Source organism: Monodon monoceros, unplaced genomic scaffold (assembly GCF_005190385.1).
Source record: "Monodon monoceros isolate NGI ecotype Baffin Bay Population unplaced genomic scaffold, NGI_Narwhal_1 Super_Scaffold_9, whole genome shotgun sequence".
Classification (NCBI taxonomy): domain Eukaryota; kingdom Metazoa; phylum Chordata; class Mammalia; order Artiodactyla; family Monodontidae; genus Monodon; species Monodon monoceros.
Window position 1 is genome coordinate 24,275,128 of NW_021703786.1, and position 19,627 is coordinate 24,294,754.

Sequence of the window (19,627 nt, forward strand, 5' to 3'; positions counted from 1 at the left end):
AAACCCCATTTAATTCCTAGAGCTCTAGCGACTCCCTTAGTCATTTGGGAAACAAAGGCAGGCCCACTGTCATTCTGGATGGACTTAGGGAGCCCAAACTGAGGGATTATTTCCTTGAACAGGGCCTTAGAGTCCTCCCAGGCAATCTCAGTTCAGGTGGGGAATGCTTCCATCCAGCCGGAGAAGGTGTCAGTCAAAACCAGCAAGTATCTAAAACTTCCTTGTGTCCAGGGCATTACTGTAAAATCAGGTTGCCAGTCTTGACCTGGATATGTGCCTCTATGCTGGGTGGGGGTCACTCCCTTGACCTTGGTTGGGGGTTTGTGTTGGCCTTATTCTGGAGGCAGGTAGGGCAAGCTTCAACCACCTGTTTAAGGAGACTACGGAAATTGGGGGCAGTCATGGATTTGATGAGCCATTAAAAAAAATATATATTTATTTGGCTGTGCTGGGACTTAGTTGTGGCACGTGGGATCTTCTTTGCAACGTGCAGGATCTTTAGCTGCAGCATGAGGACTCTTAGTTGCAGCATGTGGGATCTAGTTCCCTGACAGGGATCAAACCCAGGCCCCCTGCACAGGGAGCACAGAGTCTTAGCCAGTGGACCACCAGGGAAATCCCTGATGAGCCATTGATATAGGGCCTCCTGCTCACAATGTGTCCTCTGGTGAGCTTCCAGGATGGCCTGCAGTGCAGTGGCTGATGAGGAACAGCTGCCCATGACTGTTAATCATCCACCTTGGGTATTCTGGGCTTTTCAGTGGTAAGGTTTTTTGTCTCAGAGATAAATTGTAGCTCCCAATTTGTATAGTAAGTCTTTTCCTATTAGGGGAATTGGGCATTCTGGTACATATAAGAGTAAGATAACATTCTCCCTTTCAAATCGCACTCAAGGGGCTCTATAAAATTATGTTCCTGTGGCTTCCCTTCCACTCCCATTATCTTACATTTATCCTTGGTCATTCTGCCTTGTCGGGTGTTCAAGACTGAGTAGATGGCCCCTGTGTCGACTAGAAAGTGCGTTTTACCCCCACAGTCAGGGTCAGCCAAGGCTTCTCCAAGGAGCCCCTGGGCCCCTTCAGTCCTCTTCTTCTTTCACGTGTGAGACCAGCAAGGATGAGCCTGGACACAGTGGTCCCTTTTGCTTCCTTCTGAGACGTCTGGGGCATCCCCCTCCCCGTGGCCCTCCTCCCTGCAGTATGCACACAGACTGGCTTTGAGCCCTTCTCTCCACTGTGGGTGTGGTCTTCAAAACCTGGGGTGACTGATGTCACAGGGTCCCTCTAGGGGAGGCCCCATCATCACTGGGAGGTTGACTGACCCTGAATTACTGAAGCCAGAATACTGGCAGTTAGTTCCGCTGGTCTAGCTTCCTTGGCGTCTGCCTCCAGATCCTGGTTGTTGAACACCCGAAATGCTGACTCCACCCCAGGAAGAAGGTGTAGTGCGCCCTATCTCCAACTTCTGTCATTTTCTCCTAATGTCTGGGGCGCTCTGGGAAGCGAAATGGGACTTAAGAATGGCCTACCCTTCCACTGACTCCAGGTTCACCTTCATGTACCCACAAAGGCACTCCCTTAGGCATTCCAGGAAAGCCAAGGGGGTTTCCTTCAGTCCCTGGATGACTCCCTGAACCTTACTCCAATTTAAGGGTTTCTTCCCAGCCAACTGAATGCTCTTAAGAATCAAATCCCTGAAATGTGTGAGGTGCTGCTGACCATTTTCCACTTACTGGTCCCACCCAGAGTCCATGTAGGGAATGGCCTGGATTCAAGGCTGGTATAGAGCTTGTCCTGCATTATCTCGCTTGGTCTTATCAGCTTCTTCAGTTGCATTAGTTATAATCAGTGTCTTTTCTTCCACAGAGAATACGATGTTCAGGAGGGTTTGGACATCCACCCAAGTGGGGAAAGGAGTGTGGAATATTCCCCAGACTAAATTAAGGACCCCCTTGGTATCTTCTTTCAAACCCTTGGATTGATCCTTCCAGTTACATAGATCTGAGGAAGATAAGGTACATGCACAGTGGTCAGTCTGCCCTCTCCATTAAGGACCTCGGAAAGGGGGAATAGCCTATTGTTTCCAGAGGGCTGGTACTGAATGCCGCTATGGGTGTGAACTGGACTAGTCCCCAAGGGAGGCATGCTGAGAGATGGAGGTGGGAGAGTCGGGGAGGTGGCAAGGGCACCAGGTAGGGTGGTTGTGAATTAGAGGGAGTAGAAGGTGTCAGGGAACCAGGTCAGGTAGGGGTAGATGACTCAGGAGTCTCGGGTGAACTGTCAGAAGGGGGAGAAGCTACCCTTGGCAGAGAGAGGAAGTCAAGAGAATCTTCAGGGGCTTCCCTGGTGGCGCAGTGGTTGAGAGTCTGCCTGCTGATGCAGGGGACACGGGTTTGTGCCCCGGTCCAGGAGGATCCCACATGCCGCGGAGCGGCTGGGCCCGCGAGGCATGGCTGCTGAGCCTGCGCGTCCGGAGCCTGTGCTCCGCAACGGGAGAGGCCACAGCAGTGAGAGGCCCGCGTACTACCAAAAAAAAAAAAAAAAAAAAAAAAAAATCTTCAGGCTGAGATTCCAGTACCAGGAGAGAGAGACATTAGAGATAATGTTGCATTTCTCACGGAGGCCCTTCTTTTTGCAAAGCACCATGAAAAATTGGACATAGGGGATCTCATCCCATATTTTTCAAATGCTGGCAACAGAGGTCCAATTGAAAAATGGTATTATAATTTAGAAAGCCATTAGTTGGCCAACTTTCTCCATCCACCAGTTTATACTGGGGTCACGTGTTGCAAAAGAAAAGAAGCTGTTTGTTAGTGGGCGGTAATTTCTAGTTATGGAGGATGCACCCTAGTGGCGATTTCGCTGGGATAGAGGCTTGGTTACCCCTACTGGGGAGTCCTTATTTCTAGTCTGTTTCCAACTTCCCAGTGGCCTCCTTCTAGGGTTGGTGGCGATGCAGATCCCACAAGATTAGCCCACACCAGGTGATCTAGGTGCTCTGAAACGTGAACCAATCTTTGTGGGGGATGGGAGGGGAGATGCTGTCTAAGAGGGCCTTAGTTATAAGGTCCCCCCTCTCTGTCTCTCTCTCTCTCTTTTTTTTTGGCTGCATTGGGTCTTTGTTGCTGCCCGCGGGCTTTCTCTAGTTGTGGCGAGTGGGGGCTTCGTTACAGTGCATGAGCTTCTCATTGTGGTGGCTTCTCTTGTGGAGCATGGGCTGTAGGTACACGGGCTTCAGTAGTTGTGGCTCATGGGCTCTAGAGCGCAGGCTCAGTAGTTGTGGCGCACGGGCTTAGTTGCTCTGCGGCATGTGGGATCTTCCCAGACCAGGGCTCGAACCCGTGTCCCCTGCACTGGCAGGCAGATTCGTAACCACTGTGCCACCAGGGAAGTCCCAGATCCCCTCTTAAGTCAGCAATTAGACATTCCCAGACCCACTGTGGGGCTGTAGGAGATACCTGATATAGGTGGGTGCTTTCAGCAAGCAGTCCCTGGAGATAGGGTGAAGGTGGAGTGGGAAATAAGGGTTCTCTAGCCAAATAAATTACCCAGAGAGCCTCTCCAGCATTCAAGGAGACTGTTCAAAGAGGGCTTGTCCATGCTTGGTTACAGGTGATCGAGCAGGGAGGCCAAATACTCATTTGGCATGTGTCCAGTTCTCTATACAACCAGCTACAAGGACCCAAGGACTTCGGATGATTTGGGGGTCCTCTTCTTTCCGCAGCCAGGCAAAGCGATTTTCCTGAAACCTGACAAAAATAATATTTTTAAAGGGTTCACGTCTGAGGAGGGATCCCAAGAGATCTGTGATGGACAGTAGTGGGGAGAGATCTACCTGACAGAGACAGGTACCCTGCCCTGGGATGGCAAATTGGGGTAAGACAGACCAACACAAAAGATGTGCTCTTGGATTTTTTACTATATCCTAAAGGATATAGGGAACACAGCAGGGACTGGGTGGCTTGGGCGTTTTACAGTGTGGCTACTTACACGGACATTTGTTTCCAGTCAGCAGGGTGCCCAATGCTCATCTACCCTGGTCTGTGACTGACTTATCCTTTCACAGGAGTGTTCCAGTGGTGAGTGCCCTAGTGGCTTTTATGTGCTCGATCCGTGCCCACAGTTGCAGCAAGGATTTCCAAGAGCATTAGGACAGATAAGAGCACACAGAACAGAGACTGAAGCTTCACTTGTATAAAGAACAGAGACTAGAACTTACGATACAGACAGAAAACAAGGCGATATTCTTACCATGTGGTGGCCTCCAGAGGGCTTCTCGTCCAGTCCAGACCCCTTGCTGGGAACCAGTCCAACTAGACAGCCTATTGTCCAATCTCACCCACAACTAGAGGATCGGCTATATTTAGATAACCAGTTGCCCAGTCCAGTCCTCTAGACAGAGGTCTGGCTCTAGCCAGGCCAGGATCCTTTCCTTCAACCAGCCAACCCCTACAACCAATCTTGGCTTTATTGGCTGAAGTAGGGTCAGGGCCCCCTGTGCCAGCCATCCCCTGGATACTACCCCAATGTGTAGCAAGCATCCTTGCTATAGATACGCAAGGGTGGGGAACCGGTCTTTACCTAGGGAGAACTCTACCTAACCCTTGGCTGCTTTTTGATCTCAGACTGGATTCAGTAGCCCTCACTGGCCCAGAGGTCAAGGATTGGGGCAAACTACCCAGTTATTTAGCCAGCTTTGCCAATCCTAGGTCAGCAAGCAAGTCCTGGCTGAATTACCGGATAGAAAGGCAGATCCAAAGCCACCCTCTGGCTGGCTCACTAAAATTTGTTACAGAATCAAGTCGTATGGACCTCCAAGGAGGGGTCCATACAACTTAATTCAGCAACAGAAGCAGTGTACATGTTCAATGCAATCCCTCCAATGTTCAAATGGTATTTTTCATGGAAACAGAACAAACAATGCTACCACACGTATGGAACAACAAAGAACTCTGAACAGCCTAAGCCATCCTGAGAAAGATGAGCACTGCTCCCTGACTTCACACTACATTACGAAGCTACAGTAACCAAAACAGTATGGTATTGGCACAAAAACAAACAAACACATGGGCCAGAGGAACAGAATAGAGAGCACGGAAAGAAACCCATTTGTATGTTGTCTGTAAATTCACGAACAAGGAGTTAAGAACACAAAACGGGGAAAAGACAGTCCCCTCAATAAATGTTGCCAAGAAAACTGGACACCATCAACAACACATACAAAACTAACTAAAATCCACAATTTTCCACATCAAGTCCTTCCTCTGCTGGGTCCTCTGAAAATGGACACCAAACCCCCCCACCCCCGCCCTTAGCAGTAAGGCACACACAGGAAGCTTCTCCTCCCATTTTTCCTCACCTTTTACTCCCAAGGTGGTGCCTCCTGGTGGTTCCTAAAGACACTGGGTTCAGATCTGTCTGCATGGACTCAGCCAAGTGTTGTCCCAAAGCTGAAACCATGGTGGATCCTGAAGAGACCGAGCTTCTATCAGTGGCACAAGTAGCCAAGTTCCTTCATGAGCCAAGTCCACCAGTGGAACACACATGCACCTCAAGTATCAGAGAGGTGGGCTTGGTGCCGCCTGCTGGCCAGCTGGGAAGTGCAGACCTCAACCTCTCAGTTCCCTGGAGCCCACGCTCACAACTGGCGAGCCTGCAGAACCACTAAATTTGGAAATTCAAACTGAGGTGGAGCCAAATATCCCGTGACTTCTCCAAAAATAGTTATAGAATAATAAATTGGAAACCATATGCAATCAAAAGACTGTAGACACAAACTTTACAACTTACACCAAAATTCACTCAAAATTGTCCATAGACAAATTTAAAATGTAAAACTATAAAAATTATAGGTGAAAACATAGAAGGAAATCTACATAACCTTGGGTTTGGTGATGAATTTTAACACAGAGTCTCAAAAGCCTAAGAAATATTTTTTTTTTTTTTTTTTTTTTTGTGGCACGCGGGCCTCTCACTGCCGTGGCCCCTCCCGTTGCGGAGCACAGGCTCCAGACGCGCAGGCCCAGCGGCCATGGCCCACGGGCCCAGCCGCTCCGCGCCATGTGGGACCCTCCCGGACTGGGGCACGAACCTGTGTCCCCTGCATAGGCAGGCAGACCCTCAACCACTGCGCCGCCAGGGAAGCCCAGAAATAAAATTTTGAACATGGATTTAAAAAATTTTAAACTCTATGAAATATTCAGAAAACCAAAAGACAAGCTACAAACTGAAAGAAAAATATTTTCAAAATACATAACTGATAAAAGATATGTACTCAAATTACACCAAGGACTCTAGAACAAACCCCATTAAAAATGGGTAAAGACTGGAACAGACACCTGGCCAAAGAAGATATGCAGATAGTAAATAACATCATATGCCATTAGGGAATTGCAAATTAAAACAACAATGAGATAGCACTGCACACCTATTAGAACTAATAAACTCAAAAAAAATAAAAAAGAAAAAGAAAAAAAAAAACTACTACTGATTGATGGAGGGTGAGGAAAAACAAGAGCTCTCCTTCACTGCTGGTGAAATGCATATACAGCTACTTTAAAAGACATTTTAGAAGTTTTTTCCAAAGCTCAATAAGGCTCACCTGAGGATCCAACATTGTGCGTCCAGTATTTAGACAACTGCTTTTAAGAACTATGTCCAAATGCAAACAAGGATGTAATTAAGCACAGCAACTCTATTCATAATGGCTGTAAACTTAAAGAAACCAGGATGTCCTTCAGTAGAAGAATGCATAAGCAAATTGGGGTACATTCATTTCAAGGGGAGCAGAATATGCCACCCCAAAATATGCCTGTTGGCATAAGGATTACTTTGAGCTGATTTCTTTTTTTTAAAAAAGAAGACACATAAGAATCTCTGAAAATCAAGTCAAGATTGCCCTTTTGTGAAGGAAGTTGACATTTATAAGGGAAGTCTCCATTTGAAAGGTCTCTCTCTCTCTCCATACCAAGAATGGAAGGATGAATAAATCTCAAGAAACTCTTATCAGTGGAGAAGGTAAGATTTAAATCTGCACAACCATACCCTTCCTTCCTTTTTTTATCTTTAGATGAAGATGGTATTTAAGGTGATGGCTTGGGCCATTTCAGGGCGTTAACTCAGTTTTCCTGAATACCTCTTTTGCATATAGGAGGTACACACATTATTAAACTTCTGAATGTTTTTCTCCAGTTCATCTGCCTTTCATTTTCATTACTACATGGGGGATCTCAATGAAGAACAAAGAAAGGTAGAGGGAAAATTATTTTCCCTCCCATATACATGCAGTGGAATAGCATTCAGAAATATAAAGGAATGAACCATCAACCCATGCAAAAAACATGAGTCTTACACATATATTGCTCAGTGAAAAAACCCAGTCTGAAGTGCTATACACTGTTTGGCCCCATTTATGACATTCTGCAACAAGTGAAACAGAGAGATGGTAAATGGGTTATGGGTGGGAGACTGAAATATTCCATGATACTTTAGTGATGAATACCTGCCACTATGCATTTGTCTAAACCCATAAATTTTTACAGCCCAACAAATAAATCATTTAATTTTAGTTATTTAGGATATGGGAGTGCCACAGGATGCATTACAGAATTTAACAAAAACTGATTTAGAAATGTATTAAAAAATAACCTCACTGTTGGTGGTGGGACAAAAAGTGCTGACCTCAGTAACTTTGGAAATAAATGGAATCTGTAGAATAAAGGTAACAGTGGACTCTACCTAAACAGTGGACTCTATTTTATGTTTTTGTTTCTTTTTAAAAAAATTTTATTTATTTTTGGCTGTGTTGGGTCTTCGTTGCTGTGCGCGGGCTTTCTCTAGTTGTGGCGAGCAAGGGCTACTCTTTGTTGCAGTGCACGGGCTTCTCATTGCAGTGGCTTCTCTTGTTGCAGAGCATGGCCTCTAGGTGCGCGGGCTTCCGTAGTTGCAGCACGCGGGCTCAGTAGTTGTGGCGCACGGGCTTAGTTGCTCCGCGGCATATGGGATCTTCCCCGACCAGGGATCGAACACGTGTCTCCTGCATTGGCAGGCAGATTCTTAACCACTGCACTACTAGGGAAGTCCCTGGACTCTATTTTATAAAGTTATTTCCCTGGGGGTAGGAGCTAAGAATGCTGAAACCACTGTATTTGTAATCTGGAATGGAGCAAGCGATGAATTCAAAAAATGACAGATGGTGGAAGCCAGGTTTCTCACCATTGGAGTAGGAAGTTACAGATAAGCAAAGGGAGAAGGTTGCAATATCCATGTAATAATGGATCAGGTTGGTGGCATTTATGTAAACTCATCTTTAGCTTAACATGGATACAAACAGTTCCACATAGAAATGTTTATAGGTCTTCCCTGGTGGCGCAGTGGTTAAGAATCTGCCTGCCAATGCAGGGGACACAGGTTCGAGCCCTGGTCTAGGAAGATCCCACATGCTGTGGAGCAGCTAAGCCCATGCGCCACAACTACTGAGCCTGCGCTCTAGACCCGTGAGCCATAACTACTGAGCCCGCGTGTCGCAACTACTGAAGCCCACATGCTCTAGAGCTCGTGCTCTGCAACAAGAGAAGCCACCACAATGAGAAGCCTGTGCACCGCAATGGAGAGTAGCCCCCGCTCGCCGCAACTAGAGAAAGCCCGCGTGCAGCAATGAAGACCCAATGCAGCCAAAAATAAATTTTAAAAAAATGTTTATAATTAGGTATATATGCATAAGTTGGAATACATATTTCAGTGCATTATCAGCTGGGTACATTTAGCTTCCAAATGTAAGTTTTTTTTTTTTTTAATGGGAGATCTTCTTTTGTTGTTGTTAAATATTTACTTATTTTGGCTGTGCCGGGTCTTAGTTGCGGCACATGGGGTTGAGGACTTCCTAGTTGTGGCACGCATGTGGGATCTAGTTCCCCGACCAGGGATCGAACCCGGGCCCCCTGCATTGGGAGTGCAGAGTCTTACCCACTGGACCACCAGGGAAGTCCCCAAAGGTAAGTTTTTTAATACCATCCTCTAATAAAAGGAATCAGGGCTCTTTGAAGAAATGGCTGCTACTAGGACTGAGAGAGTAAATATATGAGCCAGGATAATGTTGAATTATCGGAAAGTAAAGAAGTACCAAGAAAAAAAAAACCCACAAGATGTTTTCATTTGACATAATTCCACAAGACAATGAAAAAAGCTCTCAATATCCAAAGCAAGAATGAATTAAGCACCCAAATACTGTACTGCTGAATTATAACCACAAGTATGAAATAACTATTCAGGTGCCCACACTAGTAAAATAAATGATTACAAACATTTTTATGAATTGGGTTGAATAGAAATGTCCTATGCAGAAGAATTCCAAATAACTGATGTAGACACACAACCATCCATCAAGGAGGTAACCCAACCCTCTTCTGAAGTGTGGGTTCTTCCTAAATAAGACATACAGTATGGACACGGGAAAAATAACTTCACAGGGAAAACTGATGAACACGACCTCAGCCATGTGACCAAAGTTAACATGAACGGTGATAAGTTGCCTTGAGAGCCTGCTCCCTTGACATAAAATGATGAGAATGCACTTGACCTCTCTGACCTAACTTCTTCAAAACGCATAAACCCAATCTAATCATGAGAAAAACACCAAGTAAATCCCAATGCGGAACAGTCTACAAAATACCTGACTAGTCCTCCTCAACCCTGTCGAGGTCATAGAAACAAGGATAGTCTGAGAAACTGTCAAAACCCAGAAGAGCCTGAACAGACATGATGACTATATGTCATGTGGTGTCCTGGATGGGATCTGGAACAGAAAAAGGTAGAACAAAGGGAACCAGAATAAAATATGGACTTCAGTTAATAAAAAGGTATTAATATGTGTTCATTAATTGTGACAGGTCTGTAGGAAGCTAAAAGGGAGGGAAAATTAAAAGTCAAGTAAGAAAAAAACCTGTTTATCAAACTGGAAATATAGAGGAAATGGGTGATTTTGTAATAAAAACACATTAACAAAATGATTCTAAAATTAGGAAAATACAAACAATACCAATTAGCCACCCTGGGACCTCTTTCCCCTGCTGGTTCTCCTCTCATTATGCTGGGGTTTCCCTCTCCTGGACAGGGAAGGAACAGGAACAGAGATGTCCAGCAGCTCCCCTACGATCTGACCCCACCCAGTGTCTTCACCTCCACCCACCATGACGCCCTGAATGAGAACACCCTGCGAGAGGGAGTCTCAGGGATTACTGATTCTGATGTGTAAGCTAGGACTTTTTTGATTCCAAGGGACGGGACACACTTACTGATGTAAAAATAATAAATTTCTTAATGATAGAAATATGTATTTCTACTTGCAAGAGGCAGTTATGGCAGTGGTTTGGGGCCTGGTGGGACAGGGGCTCACACTCTCATAGTGTGACCTGGTCCCTTTGTCCTACTAAGTGACTTTGTGGTGGCCCCATCCACAGGTACAGTCTCTATCTCTGCATCAGGGGCCTCCAGCAACTCCAGGCTGACACCCACTCATGTCCATTCTACTGGGAAGGGTCTCTCCTTCTTTAGGTTCCATGAAAAGTCACAGCTTTAAAGACCTTTGCTCAGCTTGGGTCACATTCTCATCCTTGAACAAGAGGATGGAACATGGGACTGGCTAGACATGGATCATATACCCATTTTTGAGGTGAGTGGAACATGGGATCAACCCTCTGCAAAAGTGTGGACTGGAAGCAGGTGGGATGTAATTCCCAAAAGCTGAGATGCTGAGAACAGATGCTGGGTTGGGGGAAGCAGCAGATTCCACATCACCGACAGCCCACTGCACAGCACAGAATCTGAAGTCCAAGGAGGGAAACGGTTCACTTAGGGTCAGGGGCTGTGGCCACCCTTCCAGTGCTCTTGCTGTCCTCCCAGGATGGCAAGAAGCTCTCCCACTTGCTGAAAAAGCAACTTTGTTGTTGGTGGGAAACTCAGGGCTCCTGCCTTGGGCATCGGGTCCACACATCTCAGAGATTGGTCAAGAATAGCCTGTGTGTCCTCGGAAGGCACAGAGATCTCATTCTTGTCCCTGGGAGGTGGGAGCCCAGGCATCATGCCCCATGTTCACATTAATCACCCACCCATGAAGAACAAATTTGCTCATTTTCCAGTCTGTTCTCTCTACAAAAAGTAGAGAAATTATTACTCAATGAAACAGTGGGAGTCTCAAGGATTATTTTATACCACGCTAACACAGTTGGTGGCTTTCCAGAGACCACAGGGTATGGGACAGGGATGCACTTATCTCCCCAACAATATGGCCTCAATGTGAAACTGTCTGAGTCCCAGATGCTTCAATACCTTTTTTTTTTTAAACACCTTTACTGGAGTATAATTGTTTTACAATGGTGTGTTAGTTTCTGCTGTATAACAAAGTGAATCAGCTATACATATACATATATCCCCATATCTCCTCCCTCTTGCGTCTCCTTCCAACCCTCCCTATCCCGCCCCTCTAGGTAGTGCTTCAATACCTTTGATTCTCAATGGATATGGATGTCAATCTTGGTTACAACCAGAAGGTTGAAGGATTGCAGGGCCACAGTCTGTGTATGGTTGTCATGACCAGGGCCACACTCAATGTTTGGAGGGTTATTACCTCTCTTGGCAGGCTAAGAGGCAATGAGGGAGGAGGCATTTGTTTCAACCACATGGATACTGGGAACTGAAACATCCCAAGGAACTGTCTAGGATAAGCAGGTAGCTGTTCAATTACCCAGCAGCACAATTGGCTCAGTAATTGGCCACAGGGGCTTGAGGGGCAAAGGCTGACCTGAGCTGGAGGACCATGGATGCCTCCCTGGATGCTCAGAGGCCAAGGGCTGTTCTGAGACTTGACTGTTTTTACACCCATGCAGATGGAAAAGAGGATCCATCCAGTCCCAGGAGGGCCCCACCAGCCCTCAACAAGGTAGCACCAGTGGGCCAGCAGCTTGATGCACCCAGTCCTGTATAAATCCACACATGTCTTGAGAGTACCTTGCATGTCAGGGCTGCGCTGGACTGTGGCTGCTCAGACAGAGTGGGGCCAGCATCCCTTCCCAGGTGGGAGGGTAGAGGGAAACCCTGCATGATCTCTGGGACCCTAAGTACCCTTGACTGAGGCTGAGTTCAATTTGAATCACTTGAGTGACTAGAGCAGCCATTACATTCATCTATCAGGGCCCAGGGCTGGAGGGGCAGAAAAACAATGGCCTAGCTCAACCTTGATCCTCACCCTGACACTGATCCTAATCCTAAACTCGGACCCTGACCCTAAACCCTGACCTAACCTTAACCCTAGCCCATACCCTAAACCTAACCCATACCCATACCCGTATCCTACCTGTATCCCAATCCTAACCCATACCCTAACACAATGAGACCAAAACCATAAAGCTTAATAAAGAAAACTACAACCGTGACCAAAACCATAAAATATTCATTAACCATACATATGTCATAACCATAAACCATAACCCAGCCCCAGCCCCCGCAAGTCTCAGCCCTAACACTAACCCTCCAAACCACTAACACCAAGCCAAATCTAATCACATCATACAAATACATCATAAAAAAGAAAACTACATCAGTATAACTTAGGAATGTAAGAATCCTCCACAAAATAAGAGCAACATGAAAGCAAAAGAATACTAAACGGATGATGCCATAAGCGTCTCTACACCAGAAATTTCAGCTTGTTCAACATATTAAAGCTAAGCAACGTATTTAAACCACAATAAAGGTGTGAAGTAAAAACACATGATCAGGGCTTCCCTGGTGGCGCAGTGGTTGAGAGTCCGCCTGCCGATGCAGGGGACGCCGGTTCGTGCCCCAGTCCGGGAAGATCCCACATGCTGCGGAGCGGCTGGGCCCGTGAGCCATGGCCGCTGAGCCTGCGCGCCTGGAGCCTGTGCTCCGCAGTGGGAGAGGCCACAACAGTGAGAGGCCCGCGTATCGCAAAAACAAACAAAAAAACAAAAAACCCCCCACATGATCCTATCAATTATTGCAGAAAAAGCTATAATCAAAATCCAGTGCTATTTCATGATACAAACACTCAAAAGTAGGAATAACAACCTAAATGTCCATTGATAGAGGAATGGATAAAGAAGATGTGTACATATAAACAATGGGATATTACCCACCTGTAAAAAGAGAACGAAATAATGCCATTTGCAGCCACATGGATGGACCAAGAGATTGTCATACTGAGTGAAGTAAGTCAGAGAAGGACAAACATTGTATGATATCGCTTATATGTGGAATCCAAAAAAATGGTACAAATGAACTTATTTACAAAACAGAAATAGAGTCACAGATGTATTGGTATATAGGTAACAATCTTATGGTTACCAGGGGGGAAAAGAGGGGGAAGGATAAATTGGGAGATTGGGATTGACATATACACACTACTATATATAAAACAGATAACTAATAAGGACCTACTGTAGAGCACAGGGAACTCTACTCAATACTCAGTAATGACCTACATGTGAAAAGAATCTAAAAAAGAGTGAATATATGTATATGTATAACTGATTCACTTTGCTGTACAGCAGAAAGTAACAACATTGAAAATCAACTATACTCCAATAAAATTTTTTTTAAAAAGTAGTAATAAAAGGATATTTGTTCAGTATGGAAAAGAGTAGTACACAAAGCCACAGAAAACATCATACTCAATGTTAAAGCCTGAAAGATTTACTCCTGAAATCAGGAACAAGGCCAGGAAGCTGGCCTTCACTGCTGTTACTCAATAGTGTACTGGAAGTTCTAACCAGAGTCTCGAGGTAAGAAATAAAAGGCATCCATGTGTGAATGGAAAAATTAAAGCTGTGTCTATTAGAACACAGATCACATCTTGTATATAAAACTTCTTATATCAACAAAAAATTATTTGGGCTATCAACTAATTCAGCAAAATTATAGGACAAATTATTAATTCATGAAAATCTATCTTATATGTGTACACTAGCAATAAGTAATCTGAAAAACAATTTATGAAAACAATTCCATTTTAAATAATGTCAACGTTGATATTTAGGAATATACGTGATCAAGATATGACTTGTTTTTATGTATGTAAAGTTGTTTGTACGTTCGAAATTACTGGGAAGTAAGTTACTTTTCAAAACGCCCTGTCATTACCATGCCAGAAAAGCAGAGAAAACATCAAACTTCCATATAGAGGCCAAGCCTTACCCAGATCCAGTTCACCCAAAGTCCACGTGGAATTTACAGGCACTGTGGGAAGATTAGATTAGGAGCCACTATGTCTTTGGTGTTGTGGATGATCTGGATGCAATAGAAACAGTGGGATTTTCAAGTTCCAATTTTCTACCTCGTCACACCAAAAAAACTATTAGAACTAATACATGAATTCAGTAAAGTTACAAAATCAATACACACAAGTCAATTGCAATTCTAAACACTAGTAATGAACCATCAGAAAGAGAAAGAAAACAACCCTATTACAATTGCATCAAAAAGAACAAAATACCTAGGAATAAATTTAACCAAGGACTTGAAAGACCTACACACTGAAAACTTTAAGACATCAATGAAGAAATTGAAAAAGACACAAATAAATAGAAAGATATCCCCTTCTCAGGGAATGGAAGAATTAATATTGTTAAAATTTCCATTCTGCCCAAAGCAACGTACACAGTGAATGCCATCCCTACCAAATTTCCAATGGTATTTTTCACAGAAATAAAACAAATCATCCTAACAGGGCTTCCCTGGTGGCGCAGTGGTTGAGAGTCCGCCTGCCGATGCAGGGGATGCGGGTTCGTGCCCCGGTCCGGGAGGATCCCACATGACGCGGAGCGGCTGGGCCCGTGAGCCATGGCCGCTAAGCCTGCGCGTCCGGAGCCTGTGCTCCGCAACGGGAGAGGCCACAACGGTGAGAAGCCCGCATACCGCAAAAAAAACCCCAAACCAAACAAACAAAAAAAGTGACATAAAACGCAGTTTTCCACGTTAAGCCCTTCCTGGGGGGCATGAAGACGGACACCTCTCCCTCAGCAGTCAGTCACACACACACACACACAGGAAGCTTCTCCTCACTTCTCCTCACCTTTTCCTCCTGGCGTCTCCTGGGTCGTCAGGAAACCCAGCTCCTGTCAGCATGGACACAGCCCCGTGTTGTCCTGAAGCCCAAGCCCCGGCGAGTCTAAAGGACACTCAGCTCCTGTCAGCAGAGACGCTGACCCAGCCATCCCTGCACAAGCTCTGGCGGCGCCTGAGACAAACTCCTGTCAGCTGCGCGCAGAGCCAAGACCGTTGGAACGCGCGTGCGCCGTGAGTCAGAGAGGCGGGCTCAGTCTCGTCTGTGGTCAGCGCGGGACATGCAGGCTGCACCTGACTCACAGTTCACTGGAGACAGCGCACCCTGCTGGTAGAACGGCTGAACCCACTAAACTGCAGAAATTCAAACTGAAATGGAGACAGTGTCCTAAAACTTTTCTAAAAATAGTTAAGGAACAATTCATTGGATACCATATGGCATGAAATGACGCAAACTTCACAACTTACACCAAATTCATTCAAAATTATTCATAGACAAACTTAAAATGCAAAACTATTCAAAATTATAGAAGAAAACAGAAGAAAATCAATAGGAGCTTGGGTTTGGTCATGTAGATCATGAGCTTTGAGTTTTAACACACAACACAAAAAGGCAATCCACAAAGAAAAATAAGGACCTCTGTCATCACAAAGCTACCTCACACCTCAGGAATCACAACAGACGATTCCCAGAATGAACTGATTTGCAGGAGGCAGCATGCCTGCAGCCTCAGCCCTCAGCCCCCAGGTGGTGCACCTTTCATAGGAGAGATTTATTTCCTGCTTTCCAGGAGACACAGAGAATATGCAAAGTGTCTCTTTTGCATGGGTCTTTTCTTAAGTAACATTAATTCAAAAGAATTAATATGTCATTAAGACATATTTAGAAGTGACCTGCTCTGGGCCCTAACAATATATACATACATACATACATACAAGAAAGAGAGAGACAGAGAAACAGAGAGAGAGAGGCGCTGACAGACAGAGAAAGAGAATGAACGCAACGGAGAGGGATTGAGTAGAAGTCACAGACATTTCATAAATCAGTCTTCATGTTAGAACCCAGTCACAATGTCCATGCACCCTGGAGGGGTGGGGATTACACAAGGACGTTTGACCAGGGGGCACCACAGAGGCTGAGATGAGACACTGGTTCCTGAATCTAAACATAATAGGAGGGCTTCCCTGGTGGCGCAGTGGTTAAGAATCCTCCTGCCAATGCAGGGGACGCTGGTTTGATCCCTGGTCCGGGAAGATCCCACATGCCGCGAAGCAACTAAGCCCGTGTGCCACAACTACTGAACCTGCACTCTAGAGCCCATGAGCCACAACTACTGAGCCCGCATGCTGCAACTACTGAAGCCCACACGCCTAGAGCCTGTGCTCCGCAACGAGAAGCCACCACGATGAGAAGCCCGCGCACCGCAATGAAGAGTAGCCTCTGCTCACCACAACTAGAGAAAGCTGGCACACAGCAACGAAGACCCAACGCAGACAAAAATAATAAATAAATTAATTAATTTAAAAAAAACAGGAGAACCTGGAAGGTTGTATGCCAAAGGGGACGATGTCTGAATTTTATTTAATTTCAACCCTCCCACGGTGGAGGAGGGATGGGAAACAGGCAGGAAGGGGAGTGACTTTCCCTAGATCCCAGAGCAGACCCAGGCCTGTTTCAGTTGTATTCTGTGCTACGCCAGCCCTTTACGTAATCCTTCCTTTGCTAAGTCTCTGCATGAGCTACATGTGATACCAGCCCAGGGGGTTTTACAGGCACTGTAGGTGTTTATAGGTCTATACACGTGATGGACTCCCTAGGAAGTAGCTGCTAGAATGACCTCCACTGTGCAGGTGGGAGATTGGGGAGCTCCTGAGAGGCACATGGCTTGTCAGGGCCACATCACTGGGGAGGAGGAGGAGCCAGGTCTGAAAGCAGCTGTGTCCTCAGCTGGGGTCCTGGCTGCACCCTGGCCTCCCCAGGGCTGTGGAGTGGGCTGTGTTGGTGTCACTGTGCATGGACATGGCATGGGGGGGCGGTGAGCACTCAGCAGCCCAGAGGTGCCCTTGGGGAGCTCTGTGTAAGGAAGAAATCTGGGTAAAGGGACCCTAGGAAGCGACCTCACTTCCCTGGCAATAGAGCCCAACACAACTTGGAACCTGAGTAAATAGGCACCCACATTCTAGAGAAGCCCCTACCCGGTTCACTTGGTTGGAGATGCTCAAATGGATATGTTCTGCTGCGTCCCAATATCCTGAGGACATGGTCTCAGGAAAGTCCACAGTGAGAGCCTTTACTGACGCTCCAGACGTTAGGTCAGGCCTCACCCCAGATGCCTTTGGCCATTTGCCCAGAGGGACCCAAAGGTAACAAACGGAGGCCCAGGGCAGGCCAGCCTAGGCCAGGCCACCACTCTGATCCCACCCAGGTAGCCCTGTGTACCCTCCCTGTATGTGTGGAGGTGGGGGATTTACGTGGGGTAGGTCTGCCTCAGCAAGAGCAGGCTGATGAGGGGTCAGAAGCCTGGTGGGCCGGTCATGTCCACACCCCAGGTTAAAGCTGGCTGGGTAGGATGTGGAGAGCTGGGGCAGCGCCCTTCTGCCCAAAGTTTACCCCAAGCCCTCCAGATGTATCTCTTTCCTCCTGGATGGATATCTGAGCGGACACATGTCTGTGCCTGATTGGGGAGCAGAGGTCAAGTGGGCAGAAGAATCAGTGATTATGGCTGGACAGGGCTCTGATACCTCTGGGCTGGGCCGAGCCAGGCCGGCTGCTGGTCACTGTCATTGCAGAGCCCCACTCTGGAGATAAGCGAGGACTGGTCGACGGGGACTCCCAATCCATCTCCCCAAGAGAGGGGGCCGTGCGCCACACTGCCAACGAGGGCCAACGCAGGCTCCCACTGAGTGTGGCCATGGAGGGTTCTCCAGAACCAGGACCCAGAGATGAAGGCCTCCTGCCCAGACACCACCCAGGCCACTCCCCAGGGTCCTGTCCCCGGCTTACATATAGCTCAGCATATCTGGCTCTGACCTGGAGCACCGTGTCAACCTTCGCCTGAGTCAGCTGGAGGCCCTAGAGCCTCTCACTGTGGCAGAGCCCAAAGGAGAGAAGGGGTGGGTGCGTGTGAGTCTGTGGGGAGGGGTGAGTCCTGGGCCACACAGGGAGGAGTCCCTAGAGGCTGGTGTTAGGCCAGGAGCAAAGACTGGCATCAGACCACCCATCTGGTGGACTGCAGTCAAAGAAGACATCCTGCTATGGGTTCCTGGGCTGGGACTTCTCTGGAAGGCTCTGGGAAGACTTCTGTCCTTGGAAAGGCTCGTGAAAAGGCAGGCCTGTGGGTAATCTTTTCTTTTCTCACAGCTCCAGCAGGAGACCCAGAGCCAGATGAGGATCCACCACCTGGGCAGGGAGAACCTGCAGCTGCTTTTGCAGGAGTCCCAGATCCAGATGTTAATTTACCACCCCTGCAGGGAGAACCTGCAGGATACCCAGCGCCATTTCCGAAATCACCAGCCCCATGGGCAGAGCCAGATCTGCAACCACCATCACTGTCAGCTCCAGATTTATACCATCAACCCTCCCCCGACCTGAAATTTACTTTACTTCCCCTGTCATTGTTTGTGTTTGGGTGTTTTGTAATTTTATTGTTTTCTTTCACATTATTTATGACATCCTGTACTTTAAGTGTTTTAAGTGTAAAATAGTAAAATTTAAACTTTTTCAGTTTTAAACTGTGCGATTCAGGGGCATTAAGTACATTCACAATCCTGGCAACCACCGCCACTGTCTAGCTCCAGACTGTTTCATCCCCCAAATAAAATCCTGTAGCCAACGCATGCACTCCCCGTTCTTCCCTCCTCCACCCTCTCACAACCCCTAAGCCTCTTTATTTCTCTGTTTCTTTACCTATTTGGGATGGTTCCTATAAATGAAATCATACAAAAGGTGGCTTTTGGTGTCTGCCCACATATTTTAAGAGGGGACTGGTGAATTTTTGTTTTTATTTGAAATAGCATTTTTGTTACTTGAAAGGGAAATCTAGATGGATTAAAGATGAGATGTACAAGATTTTAGTAAATATGTGCATAATTTCGGGGTAGACGCTGCTGTTCTAAGTGTGACACCGGAGCCAGAAGACAGAAGGGAAATGCTTAGCTTCTCATGTGGCAAAAGCAAACCAACCAACCGACCAAGAAAGACGGCTGGAAAGACAAATCACAAACTGGAAAAGCATTCCCCATGATCCAAGCCCAGAGAAAGGTTGAACATCCCTGTAGTCCAAAAATCTCTCAGAAATCAATGTTCTAAAAGGAAACAGAGCAAACACACATAATTTCAACAAGAGGCCATGCATACGGCCAATATATCTTAGAGATGCTTGACCACTCAGGTTAGGACACACACAAACATAAATTCTATGGAGAGAGTGTTGGTCACCATCACACTGGCAGGTTTTTAGTCTGGTGACCACCAGCCCTGGTGACAACGTGGGGAAGCAAAGGCCCCAGCAGATCCCCTAGAGGGAAGAGTGAATGCACAGTCCTCTAGGGGA

General features: G+C 46.5%; 1 protein-coding gene across 1 annotated transcript in view; it reads right to left on the minus strand.

Moving 5' to 3' along the window:
- Positions 1-2,522: 2,522 nt before the first annotated feature.
- The window catches only part of LOC114888846 (zinc finger protein 501-like), a 32,493-nt gene continuing 15,388 nt past the window's right edge, over positions 2,523-19,627 (minus strand). Inside the window, 2 exon segments of the mRNA XM_029211437.1 lie at positions 2,523-3,748; positions 5,359-5,663. The gene's annotated coding sequence lies outside the window, so the exon portion shown is untranslated.